Consider the following 12,418-nt stretch of genomic DNA (forward strand, 5'->3'; position numbering starts at 1 on the left):
TGTGTGTTTGATCTCTACATTTATGATGCTTCTCTTCCTGTTAGCCTATTATTACCAGATTTTTCAGACTCCAAACGGTAAACAACTAGCTGATAACACACTACCCCCAGCTGATGCTACTGTGGCGAGGCAAAGCTCATTTTTTCAGGGATTTTAAGTCAAAACGTAACAATAAAGGTTTAAAGGATGCTCATATAATACTACATATTACATGTGTTGTTATAGTTACAATGTAGATAAAAAATGCCAAAAGTAAAGTTTATTAATCCCAATTRTTCGACAGAACAGAAACAAAATAGCACTAAAAAGGCACAATAAAAAGAAAGAAGTGAGGTTCACAAATTGACAAATTTAAAATAAAAAATCAATCAGTGTCTCAAAATTGTCTAAGTACTGAATGCTGTAAAGAAGAAAAAAAATTCTAAAATGGAAAAAAAAAGCCCAGATTGTAGAACTTTAATGTACAACCAAATTCAAAAACAAAAGTTTTTAATGCATAAAAAGATTCAGAACCTTATGAATTGAAATAAAATCACATTAAGGAATTGGKCACAATACTCAGTCCTAATGGTCATCTTTGGAAAGTTGTTTTAAATTCTTTGCTTGATTTTCTGCTTCAATGAAACCATCACAGAAGTGGAAATTAGCTTTGTAGAAAACTCTGATCCAAACCGTCACCATCAAAGATCCTTGCTGGATTCTCCTTTCCACCTCTCTTTTTTTTTTGGTCTATAACAAACTAGCCAAAGGATGGATGAATGGACAGACAGTCATACAAACAGACAGAGCTAGATCCATAGATCCATAGATCCATCCATCCATCCATCCATCTATCCATCCTCATCTGTTTATTTCAAAGTCAGGTTGCTCAGAGAAACCCAGACATCCTCTTTCTRAATCACAGCAGCTCTACTCCAAGCTTTTCTTATCTGATTAAACTCCACAGGCAATCCTGAAAGTTTGACCTCTCTTTGAAGAAAGCTCATAGTAATGCCCTCCTCAATGTGGACAAGGTCTTCWTCTCCATCTTCCAGTACATTTTACCATCATTCATGATCAAGACTCCTCTACTTGCATCAAAAAACYCAGCTCCTACTTGAAAGGAGCATGCTGCCTTTTTTTATGGTTGAGATTCATGACATCTGACTTAGAGGAGCTGACTCTTATCTCAGCTGCTTGACTTCAGAATGGGTGTTGAACCAAAGCATGAAGGTTAGGTTAGAAATTGTAAGAAAGTGTTAAAAATTRGAAGCCAGAATAAAGCACAGAAAACCCAGTCCAGTTCTCAGTTAAATGTTTRCTTTCAGATCTAAAAAAAACTTCATTTCATCCTCAGAGCCTGTACCTGTGGCCCTGAGACTAATCAAAACAAAATAGCTTCTAACTCCTACGTGTCYTCCCCAAACCATAATATTTATTGGAAATCTGGTGGCTCTCCTTAAGTCAGCATTAGAGAGACACACATTAACTTGCTGATCCTATTACTTTTTAAAGTATATGACTAAAATTGATCACAAAGTTTAAAAAAGGCTGTATCTAAATTTCAGTTAATCAATCACATTTCTTTTAAAATAAACCTCACACTTYCTAAACATGCAAAAACATGTAAAATATGAACTCATCTAACAACAATCAATGTCTCTGTTGTGTAATATTCAGCCACCTGCTTCACATTTATAAAAAGAACCAGTCAAAATATGACTGCTAAATGACACACCTAGCTTTACCACTAGAAGGCTTTCCTTATTTTAATAATATTTTACAWCAACACCTATAAAAGTCTCATTTGGGAAACATTTCCTTCCTCTCTCACTCCTCCTTTCCTCCTTTTCAGCTTTTCCTGGCTGCAATACGTACTCAGGATAATCCAAAGATAAGTTTTGTAATGCTGCTTAGAAACTGGGTGATTTTGGTTCTGAAATAAATGTTTTGTGAAATTATACTATGTTGAAAAATGTTCTGAATTTACGCATTAGATTGCACTATTCAATCACCTTTTATACTGCAGTTTAGCAACCATTCAGTCCAGCCGAACTAATATACTATACTGTATGTCAGATGTATGTTAGACCAACAGCACAAAACAATCACGTTTTTGTCCAAACAAGACACTTGGTACAAGAGACCATTCTACAAGACTTTTACTGTATTCAGGGAAAGGGAAAACSCAAACATTTCTGTTTAAATCTGAACAAATCTGTGCATGTTGTCGTCTGAGCCTCCCAAGTGAACGACAGAGTAACTATTCATCCTCATCACCTAGCAACTGACTTAACTGACAGATTTGTTACGGTTTCCATGACAGCACAGATCTCATCTTTGTTGCTAAGGTAGGATTCAATTCAGAATGTTTGTTGCTAAGGTCAAATTGTTGGGTGCTACGGAAACAAACGTCTGGGCCGCATCGCCAGAGAGATAGACCGAACAACAGAGAGGGAACACTACACACTGACACACACACACACACACACACACACACACACANACACACACACACACACACACACACACACACACACACACACACAGACACACACACACACACACAGAGCCACTCAGACCGAATCACCCCTGGAACCTCCAAGAGAGCTGCCAGTGGTGGAAATCTGCACAAAACCAGCTTACATTTTATATCTGAATTATCATCGAGAAAATCAATTTTATTTTGTTTTGTTTTCAGATCCACCGGTCATTCAGCTTTTTTATAGAAAAATGCAAGACACTTTTCTTATTACTGCTTTACACTTTAAAGAAAATAAGAAAAACTGTGTTTGTGGTGATTTATTCATGCTCCATACAGAGGAACAACTAGACCACCAGGACAAACCATTCTCACTCCCAACTCGTCACATATTGACACTTGGTCAGGTACACTTCCGAAACTGGGCACGCCGGGTACCCCCCTCACATCAGTTATTAACCAGATGAGACGGAGGAGGAGGAACACATTGTCATATTTTGAAAAGAACAGAAAATGCACGACAACAGTCCCAGGCCCTAAATTTAACTTCTATTAGCCACACCCTCTGACCTCAGTACCTAAAATTAACCATTAACCCTGATTTCTAATGCTAACCATTTTTTAAAGTGTAGATAATGCGCAACAACTGACCCCTAAGTGACAATACATGCGCTCCGGCTCTGCTCCACTGCGGTCCGACCTCTGCAGCAAATACGCACCCATTATAATCAATGAGAGTGTGTACACTGGCTGCGCACGGCTGCGCACGGCGGCGGTGAGCGGACGGCGATCTGGCAAAATTAGATCAGATCTTATTTCTGCCGGATGCCGGAGCTGAGCCTGAGTCAATTTTTAAAGATTACGTCACACCAACAGGAAGAGAAACGAGCACAGCATCCGTATTTTCAAAATAAGACACTATTAGGCGGGATAATTTGTCAGAATAATGTCAAAATCCCAGCTATTTTAATCAATATATGGATATATTTCTACACAAACGCTGTTAGAATGTATCGTTCTGTTTGGGAAGCAGATGAAAACATGTAGCATGAAGCATATGTGTGCACACATGATACACATGGATTTTATTTTGAAATCAGAAGTTTCAGAAAGACGACAACGAGACAGTTTCAACATAGATATCAAAAGCTGTTATATCAATGTTTTCAGCTGTGTCTGGAGTTCATCTTTCACAGAATTAATTATTTTTATCACTGGATTTATCACGTGATCTCCTTCCTGACATGCTCCTCTGTGCGTCGCACCGGAGCAGAGCTGAGTGCAGCAGACACTGTATAAATTGGGACACAAACGAACAGCTGCGCAATGCAGCAGAGTGGAGACACATGTAGTGTAAATTTGGGGTAACTGTCTCAGACCATAAACTTAACTTCTATTAGCCATATGCATCCTATCCCTTACCTCAGTAGCTAAAATTAACCATTAATCCTGATCCCTCATATTAACCACAGACCCCCAAGCCAAAGACCCCTATGTGGCACAACCAGGAAAAGCCGTGGGCGTTAATAACTGACCCGACATGTCAAAATTGGACTCAGACAGTACCTGACCAAGCATCAATACGGTGATGATTCGGGAGTGAGAAAGTGTTGATCAGGACTGAGGAGAATCCAGAAACAATCTTCGATGATGATGCACCCCTTATGCTCATTGTTTGCCGGGATTATCATCCACCAAAGTTTAAAACGTAACAACATGCAAATGACTGCTAAGAATTAGGAGTTCAACTTTTCAATAACATTTGTTGGCATACAACAACCTGCTCTGGCAAGAAACTATGAAACAACCTGAACAACCAGAAAGTCTTAAAATTTGAGATTGCCCATCACTTCAGCAGCTTTTCCACATGAAAACATTATCAAGAGCCTTCAAATAAAATATTTTAAATACGTTGTAGCCATATGAGTGGAATCAAGTGTTCCTTAAGAAAAAACTTTACTTGTGAAGAGTTGTCAGAACACTCAGCCAAAGTCACTGTTGAAGCAACTTTTAGATATTATTGTTCATAATATTTAAATTTGTCATACATTCATAAAATCTGGGTCTTTTTCCATACTGACCTGACAACATTTTATTAGTCTGCCATGTGATTAGATGTCATTTGTAAATAAAGACATAAAACAAAATCAGGTAATAAAATAAAATAAAATAAAATAAAATAAAATAAAACAAAATGAAATAAAACCAATTTCATAGGACTCTACTATATGACGGTGAAGTTTAATGTATTTGTCACTGGTAATGGGTGACTGTTTTATTGCTTTAGTTCTACAATCAAAATAAATCAGATTGTCAAATATAAATATCCACAAGATGTAAACAGAAATGTGCTCAATTTAATAAATTGTAAGAAAAGAAGCGTTTTTTTTTTTTTTTTTAGACTGAACACATTTTCAAAATAGCCTAAACTCTAAATACTTGATTACCGGTAACACAAAATATTTACCAAACTGAAATAAGCCAGACAATTACCATAATCAATTTCTTCTTGTTCTCATTAATGCAATCAGATGTAACTGATTATGTCATTAATTCCCCAAAGGTTTTGTTGCTTTAACTGATTGTTGCTGATTTAAATTACTGGCACACACAAAAATCAAAGGATCAGTCKTGAGATGACGACATAGTAAAACAATGGTAACAAAAACAGGGAAAAAATGGTAAGAAAACTGTTGTATTGTGGAGTAAGAAAAAAAAACATTGAGTCAAGGGTGACAATGCTTTGTGTTCTGGGTGGCAGATGATGCTGCAGTTGCCAAGGTTACAAACGACTGCAGTATCTACCTTGACTTCCCCATCTCTGCAGTGACACAGCAACAATGTGCTGCTGTGAGATGCATAGCTGGGCTATAAGGAAAGCAGGCAGACAAAGAGAGGTGGACAAGCGGTTGATGAGCAGAGAGATTAAAGCCTGGAAGATAGGCGAAGATGATGATGTTGCAGGAACAGAAGCACCAGATGAAGCAGAATAATTCATGAGCTTCAGACATTCCTCTCACCATTAAGTCAGAGAGTGTGTTTTGCTGGCAACCAGGCGGCCAGCTATGCAGGCCAAAACAAACCATGCCTGATGCAACGATATCCACAGTACACAGTGGTTGAACGTAAACCCAGAACTGCAACTCTCCAATACCACATGCTGAAGGAATGCATTACAGTTAGAAACATGACACTGGAACAATAAGCCACAACAGATCAGGGGCTGGAAAGATTTAGATTGAAGAACAAGCTTGTGGTGACCATGTTTATAATTCTCCTTTAAGCATGCAGGAGGAGTAAAGGTTGCAATAATTAAGACCAAGCTCTGTGGCAGAGAGACAAATGCAGTTTATCCTCATCCAAAGGAATGTGTTAACTTGTTGTGGGGAAAAAAATAACGTTACATATCCTCTGTCAGTGACCGGAGGATTTAAACTGTTAAAATAKAGGATTTAAAAGGTGATGTCAATTGTATTAAATACAGCTGTCATTTTTACAAACAAAAGCATCCACCTTAACAGCAGCTGCAACTTGTTTGGACTTTTCTTGTGTCTAACAGCGTCGACAGGACATAATGTTCATTATTTGTAGTCAGTCCAACAGTTCTAACAGGACAAAACCACAAACATGCACATCACATTTACCACACATCAGTTTTTAACTGTGATTACTTCCACTGTCACATCCACAAAAGTCAGGCTAGCACCTGAACATTCAGCAGTTATGTCCACTTTACCACTGTCAACTTSTTGTTGTATTTCATTACAAAGTTGACGGTAATCCTAGCACATTTGTGGATCAATAAAACTATAAAATATTAATTTTTTGTTCTTTTTATCTGTTGAGCCAGTCAGTGCTTAGCAATGTTGAATAAGCTGCTGTGTTTTTTTTCCTTTCATTAACTCCARTAGATGCCTCAAGAAACTCCAGTTACCATTAAAGGTAATAAAGTAAAAGTATCCTTTCAAAACATTGCTCACATCCTCTTACACATTATTTTTATTATGATACTGGACATTTTAATTCAATAAAGTCTTTACAATAGAAGTGCAACATTAGTGACACACCCCAAGCTAGTGGAAACAATGTGTTTTGAACTTCACATCCTTTTTAGTTTGAAGAATATAAATAAAACTTGTGGGAGAAAATCACATCATGAACTTAGTCGACATACAGTTAGCCTCAGTTATCTAAAGGTATATAAATGAATATAAGCAGTTGTGTAATGCAAGCCATTGCAATAAGCTGATTATTTTGAAAGCAGAAAAAGACTGAACAAAATGCGGATAAATTTACATTTTAAAACACAATGGAAATATTTAGTCTAAAACTGTGTCACAAACCTTTATTGCATCCAGGAAAACATTGTGAATTGATTGACAGAGATACACAGGATAGAACTACCTGCTTATTTTAATTACCCCAACCCCCCCCCAAAAAAAAAAAAAAAAAGAAAAAAGAAAAAAAAATCACACTGGTCACATTCAGGAGCTGGAAGGGCCTCAGTGTTGATTAGAAAGAGGTCAAACTGAACCAACAGCATGGCTTCATATTTATTACAGACAGCTGGCCAGTGGCGGATGCTGGTCTTTCAAGGAGGGGAAGCTCAATTTCGGCCTACATCATAAAATCATAAAACTGTCTGCCATTATGTGCAACCTGCTACCTAGCTAGCTCACTAGCCGGGACTGGCACGAGGCTAGAAGCGTGTCCGCCTGTGAGTGCTTTGTGATGGTGGACACCCGCTGGACAGAAACTGTGATAGAAGTCAGAAAGAGGGATAGAAGTCAGTCTCCAAACATAAGCAGCTACAAAACAACCACCAGAAAGAGAAGCTTGATTCGTCGCTAGTTGTTTTTAACAAAGAAAATGCTGCTAAAAGGATTAATAAAGTCTTTGGTTCAACTCAGAACAGAATGAAATTAAAAAATGCTCCCACTTACACCAAAAGATTGCTGATTTGCTCATTCCGCTGTCAATCAAATGGGATTCAGCCTCCATCTAGTCATCATGCAGAAGCTGAGCGTCCGAGCCAGCCCACTGCCCCATAGACCCCCAGAGATGCTGAGCATCCGATGGGCGAGACAAAGCCAGCATTTATCCAATGACTCATCTCGTTTTGCTGCACTCTTTGCTTCACTATTGAACTCTGGAAGCTCAGAGTCCACACTGTTTAAAGCACTGTGAAGCTGTGGGAATGAGTGAGAGGAAAGCTGCGTCGTTACCAGTGATAAGAAGCTGATTCGGAATGGTTGAACGTGTTGTAGCGCATATTTAGTCACGACATGTACACACAACAGTATATATTTGATTACTTTTTTTATTTTGACATTTTAGGGGAAGCTGAGCTTCCCTTGCAGTCTTATGGTACGTTCACACCAAACGCATTTTGAGTGACAGGAGCGGCCGATTTACATGCAAAGTCTATGAGGATGCGCCTCTAGAGGTCGTGCGTCGCGTCACATATGTTTTGGGCGATGCACAAGGAAGGCAGAAGGGGCGCAGAGCATTTTCCGCGCATGCGGTGCTGCGGAAGCAGCCGCCGCCAGAGTTCAAATATCTGAACTTTTCGCCGCTCGACACGTCTCCCACTGAAAACCGAAACAGACGGACTGGAGATCTTTACCTGAAATCGATCATGTGCAGTTGGATTTTCTGGCAGGATATATCAGCACCGATGTGGATCAGCTGCTCAGGACAAAAAAAAGTCCATGAGCTGGCAGCTTCTGGAGTGACGAAACTAACCAAACAAATCACCTCTAAATCATCTGATGAGTTAATTATCTGGTGTGCAAAACGTTTGCTTGCTATTTAGTAAATAATCAAAGCCATTTTATTTTATTTTATCTTTATTCACCCGCCGAGGACAYGCTCCTCCCACACCCCTCTGCYGCTGCTTGTTCTGGTCTGAACACTAGTGCGTTCTTCGGTCTGAACACTAGTGTGTCCAACGAGAGGCGTTTTGTGCTTTTTGGACACTTAAAATGCGTTCGGTGTGAACGTAGCATTAGAGCAATCGCCTCTGCAGCTGGCTCTATGTGTGTTTGTGTTACTGTTGAAGAGAGAATGGGTTAAATGGTTTAGTTCTTGATCTTTGGTTGATGTCCTATGTGTCCTTTTGACTTTCTATAAAAGCTAAATTTCTGTCATAAAGACAGATGCACCGTTTCCCTGCAAAGCTTAGAATAACCATTCAAACAGTTCGACATGTTAAATCACAGACCAGAAAAGCAGCAAATCAGAATACAGACATTCATTGCACAACTATCATCTTTTTTTTAAGCTTGACAGATAAATGAGTTTCAACTTTACCCTGAGGGGCATGGTAATTATTTCCACTATTATGATCAACATGCATCATCAAAAATAAACTAATATGCAGCCCTATGAACAGTTCCTTGATAATGACCAGATTGACTGATTTACACTAATTTAATTTCCCAAACTTTTAAATCTGACACGACGACATCATTGCCTGCAGCTAAACATGAGTAGTTCAGAGCTGAGGAAACAACTCTGACATCAAAGTGCTCGCTTCAACAGTGTATAGGAAGTCCACTTTGGGACAACTTCCTCCCTCAGCAAACAGACAAGCACAGATGTACACACATGTGCCCCACAACCCAGAGGCTTGGAGCCATTACGATGATACCGTAGAACAGAGTGTGTGCTGGCGTAATGGTTTGGATTCAGCTGAGCCTGGGAAAGCATGCACATTCTCTGGTTTTGATTACAGAGACTTTAAATCTCTCATGCGCTTATAGGCTACTCACAAGCACACAGAAAGACACATAAACACAAAAACTGAAATACAGATACACAATCGCTCCCTGGAGACCACGGCAAGGATAAACTGCAGGCCTCCGGACAGCAGATATTTACTGAAAAACGTGTGTGTGTGTGTGTGNGCCAAAGACAATTTCTGTTGCTAAAAATAGCCTGACTGAAAGTAAAAACGAGACCAACTGGCTTACATGAAATGACGAAAATGAAGCAGCAGTTAGGAAAAACTCAAAACTGGATGTTTCCCTAGAAACTCTTCAAAAGATAGGGATGCTTGCTGACTACATTTTCTAGCTAAGCTGCTATAATCTTTAAGCTAAGTGCACCATTAAGTGTAAAAAAAAGAAAATGTGAACTGACTTTGCAGAGATTTTTTGTGTGTCATAGTCTGGTCATGATTCAATATGGAGGGGCCTTACCAACAGTACACCACTGTTTATGTCTGATAGCAACATTACTTTAAGTTAATATCACTGAAACAAGTTTGCATTTTTTAACAAGTTGATATACTATAATTGATAATTGATAGTATAATCTAAAATCTGGGACTCAGTTTGCAATGATACACAAGTTTCACGCTACATACCCTAAGCCTAAACCAATAGGGCCTTATGATTTCTGTGATGCTGAAAACATGGATGGAATTGTAAAATTTACCAAACAAAATGGAATCTGATATAAAACACAGAATCCCACAAAATTTGCATAACTGGATGAGTTTCTGAAGAATGTTGGCCATTCTTCTCCCTGTACCTGTCGTTCTGTGCTTACAGGGTGAGCTCTCCTCTCCACACAGACAGAAAAAAACAAAAATAAAAACATCAGATCAGAAAGAGCGAGACACATGCATCTGCAAACTCTTTAACATTCAACATCAATAGAAGCTAAATGTGAGTTTATCCAAGATTTTGTTGCCTTCTGTGTGGAATCAAATATTCCTTTAGAAAAGTTGAAAAAAGAAGGATAACAGGATAAAAAAGGATAACATTTTTTTTATTGTGAGATATGAGATTCTGTTTTACACAATAAACTGAACCATATCAATTTGTTGCATTACTGAAAGTGAAATAATAATAATTTTGAATTTTGACTATAATCATATGTTAAATTAGTTTGCAGTCACTTGATAAGTACACATTTTTTTGGGTTAGAATGAAAACATCAATTCAGAAAAAAATGGAAAATATGTAATTTAAGTACCGTAAATAAAAATGAAAGAAATTGAATTTGGGAAAAAATAAAACCTTGCACACAAATATTCATTTAGTAAGATAGTGAAACATTAAAACAAAGCTGCTTGCAAATGTGCTTCTTCGACTACTAGCAGTAGAAGAGGCTGATTTTCTTTGCTGTCTGCACTTCCTGACTTGAGGCTACATGACACATGAGCTAAAAGAGCTCTCACCGCTCAGCCTACACTAACATTCTGCATCAGGTCAAAGTTGAAAAGATTTTTTTTCCATATCCTACTTTGGTCTCTATTAGTCTGTGCCAACATTTCTTTCTTTTTTTTTTCTTTTTTTTTTCTTTTTGATTTCACTAAAGTCTGAACATTTCTGTGATCACTGTCATTTGTTCACATTGAATTAGCAACAGTTCATTAGGCCTTCATGCACCAGACCACTGAGTTAACGTTGAGAGCCTTGAAAGGCACACACTGAAAAAGTCAGGAATTTTTATCCATACATTGTTCAAATAACTTCTCAATAGGTCCTGCAGTCTGATCCAAAACTGCATTTCTTTTTTCTCATAAAAAACAGAAACTCATTGCCTGGATACTATGATAATAAGGCTTATGGTCTGGCCCCAAGAAAATGTCCAAAAATGACCAAAAACCAAGAACAGTCTTCTTGCTGTCTATATCTGTTATTGCATGGTGATGCTTTAAAGAGTGAAGAAATGAAATGAATTCCAGTGAAAGCCAGAAACACCCTGCAACACTAACAGTGGGAATTTGCTGTTCTTTGTATAGTAATTGTATTTACTGTATGTCAAGTCATCTGGTGTTTCCTACGACACACTGTATGAGGAGGGCAGCTGGCAAAGAAGCTCACGCAAGGTGGTTGCTTCTTTTGCTTCGCAAACACAATGATTAGCATGTAGAGAACACACAAAGGCATGATAGCATAATTAACATATATGACTGTGCCCTTATTAGAGTAGTGGCACTCACTTCCTTGTTTGTCACTAAATTACAGCCTGCAAGTTTATCTGCATGCATACTGAAACACATGTCACATATACTCATTGTGGGATGCATCACATGCTAACTACATATTCTACATATGGTCTAACCACCTATATGGATGCAGAAAGTAGAAGGGCTCCCTCGTTGATCTATCTGTAATTGGGGTATGAGAATGGCAGCAAGAGGAAACGGTATGCTTAGAAATTAATATTAACCCATGCAAGGATAAGAATCTTAGAAAAACACAACTGTGATCCCATACTTCCATTTCCTTTACCCACTTCCCCATTCATGGTAGTGGGGGAGGCAACTGTGTTTGTCTGACAAATTAAAAGCATGTTAATAAGAGCAAGCAGCAGCTGCTGTCATTTACAGTTATCTTTTCTTATCAGTGTTTTTCTTTTTTAGTCTACATACAAGACACATTGCCATAGGCTCATCATTTTGTTCATATGAGTAAAGGTCTAATGATAAAGGTGCTTCAGCCAATGCAGGGGATCAATAAAACCTGAATGTTTTTCCTTATTATTTTTCATAAAATTAGGTTTACATTTAAACATGTGCATAATATAGTAGCATAATCACCAAGCGCTGTGCCTTCAAACCTGAGGCGTCTCAGTGCTGAGTCACACACTGCAGTGGTCTAAATATAGCTTCGTGGGGATTGTGGTCTCATCACTCCTGACCCCCCACTACTCACCCCTCATCCCACAGGAGAAGAAAAATGTCAACAGAAGGCAGAGTTTTGATATGAACAGAGAATATGCTCCATGATTTGCAGACTGAAACAATTCACTGATTGTTCTAGAATTCTTTTTTTTTCCCAACAGTACTTTAACAATAACCATCAATTATGTTTTATGGAAAGAACATAGTTGTGTTTTTTTTTAAAGGTGTGTCACCATGGAAGGTGTCACACTGAACACCCTCATAAACATCACATGCTGGTGTGTGTGTGTGTGTGTGTGTGTGTGTGTGTGTGTGTG

The sequence above is a fragment of the Austrofundulus limnaeus genome, unplaced genomic scaffold, assembly GCF_001266775.1.
Source record: "Austrofundulus limnaeus strain Quisiro unplaced genomic scaffold, Austrofundulus_limnaeus-1.0 Scaffold124, whole genome shotgun sequence".
Classification (NCBI taxonomy): Eukaryota; Metazoa; Chordata; class Actinopteri; order Cyprinodontiformes; family Rivulidae; genus Austrofundulus; species Austrofundulus limnaeus.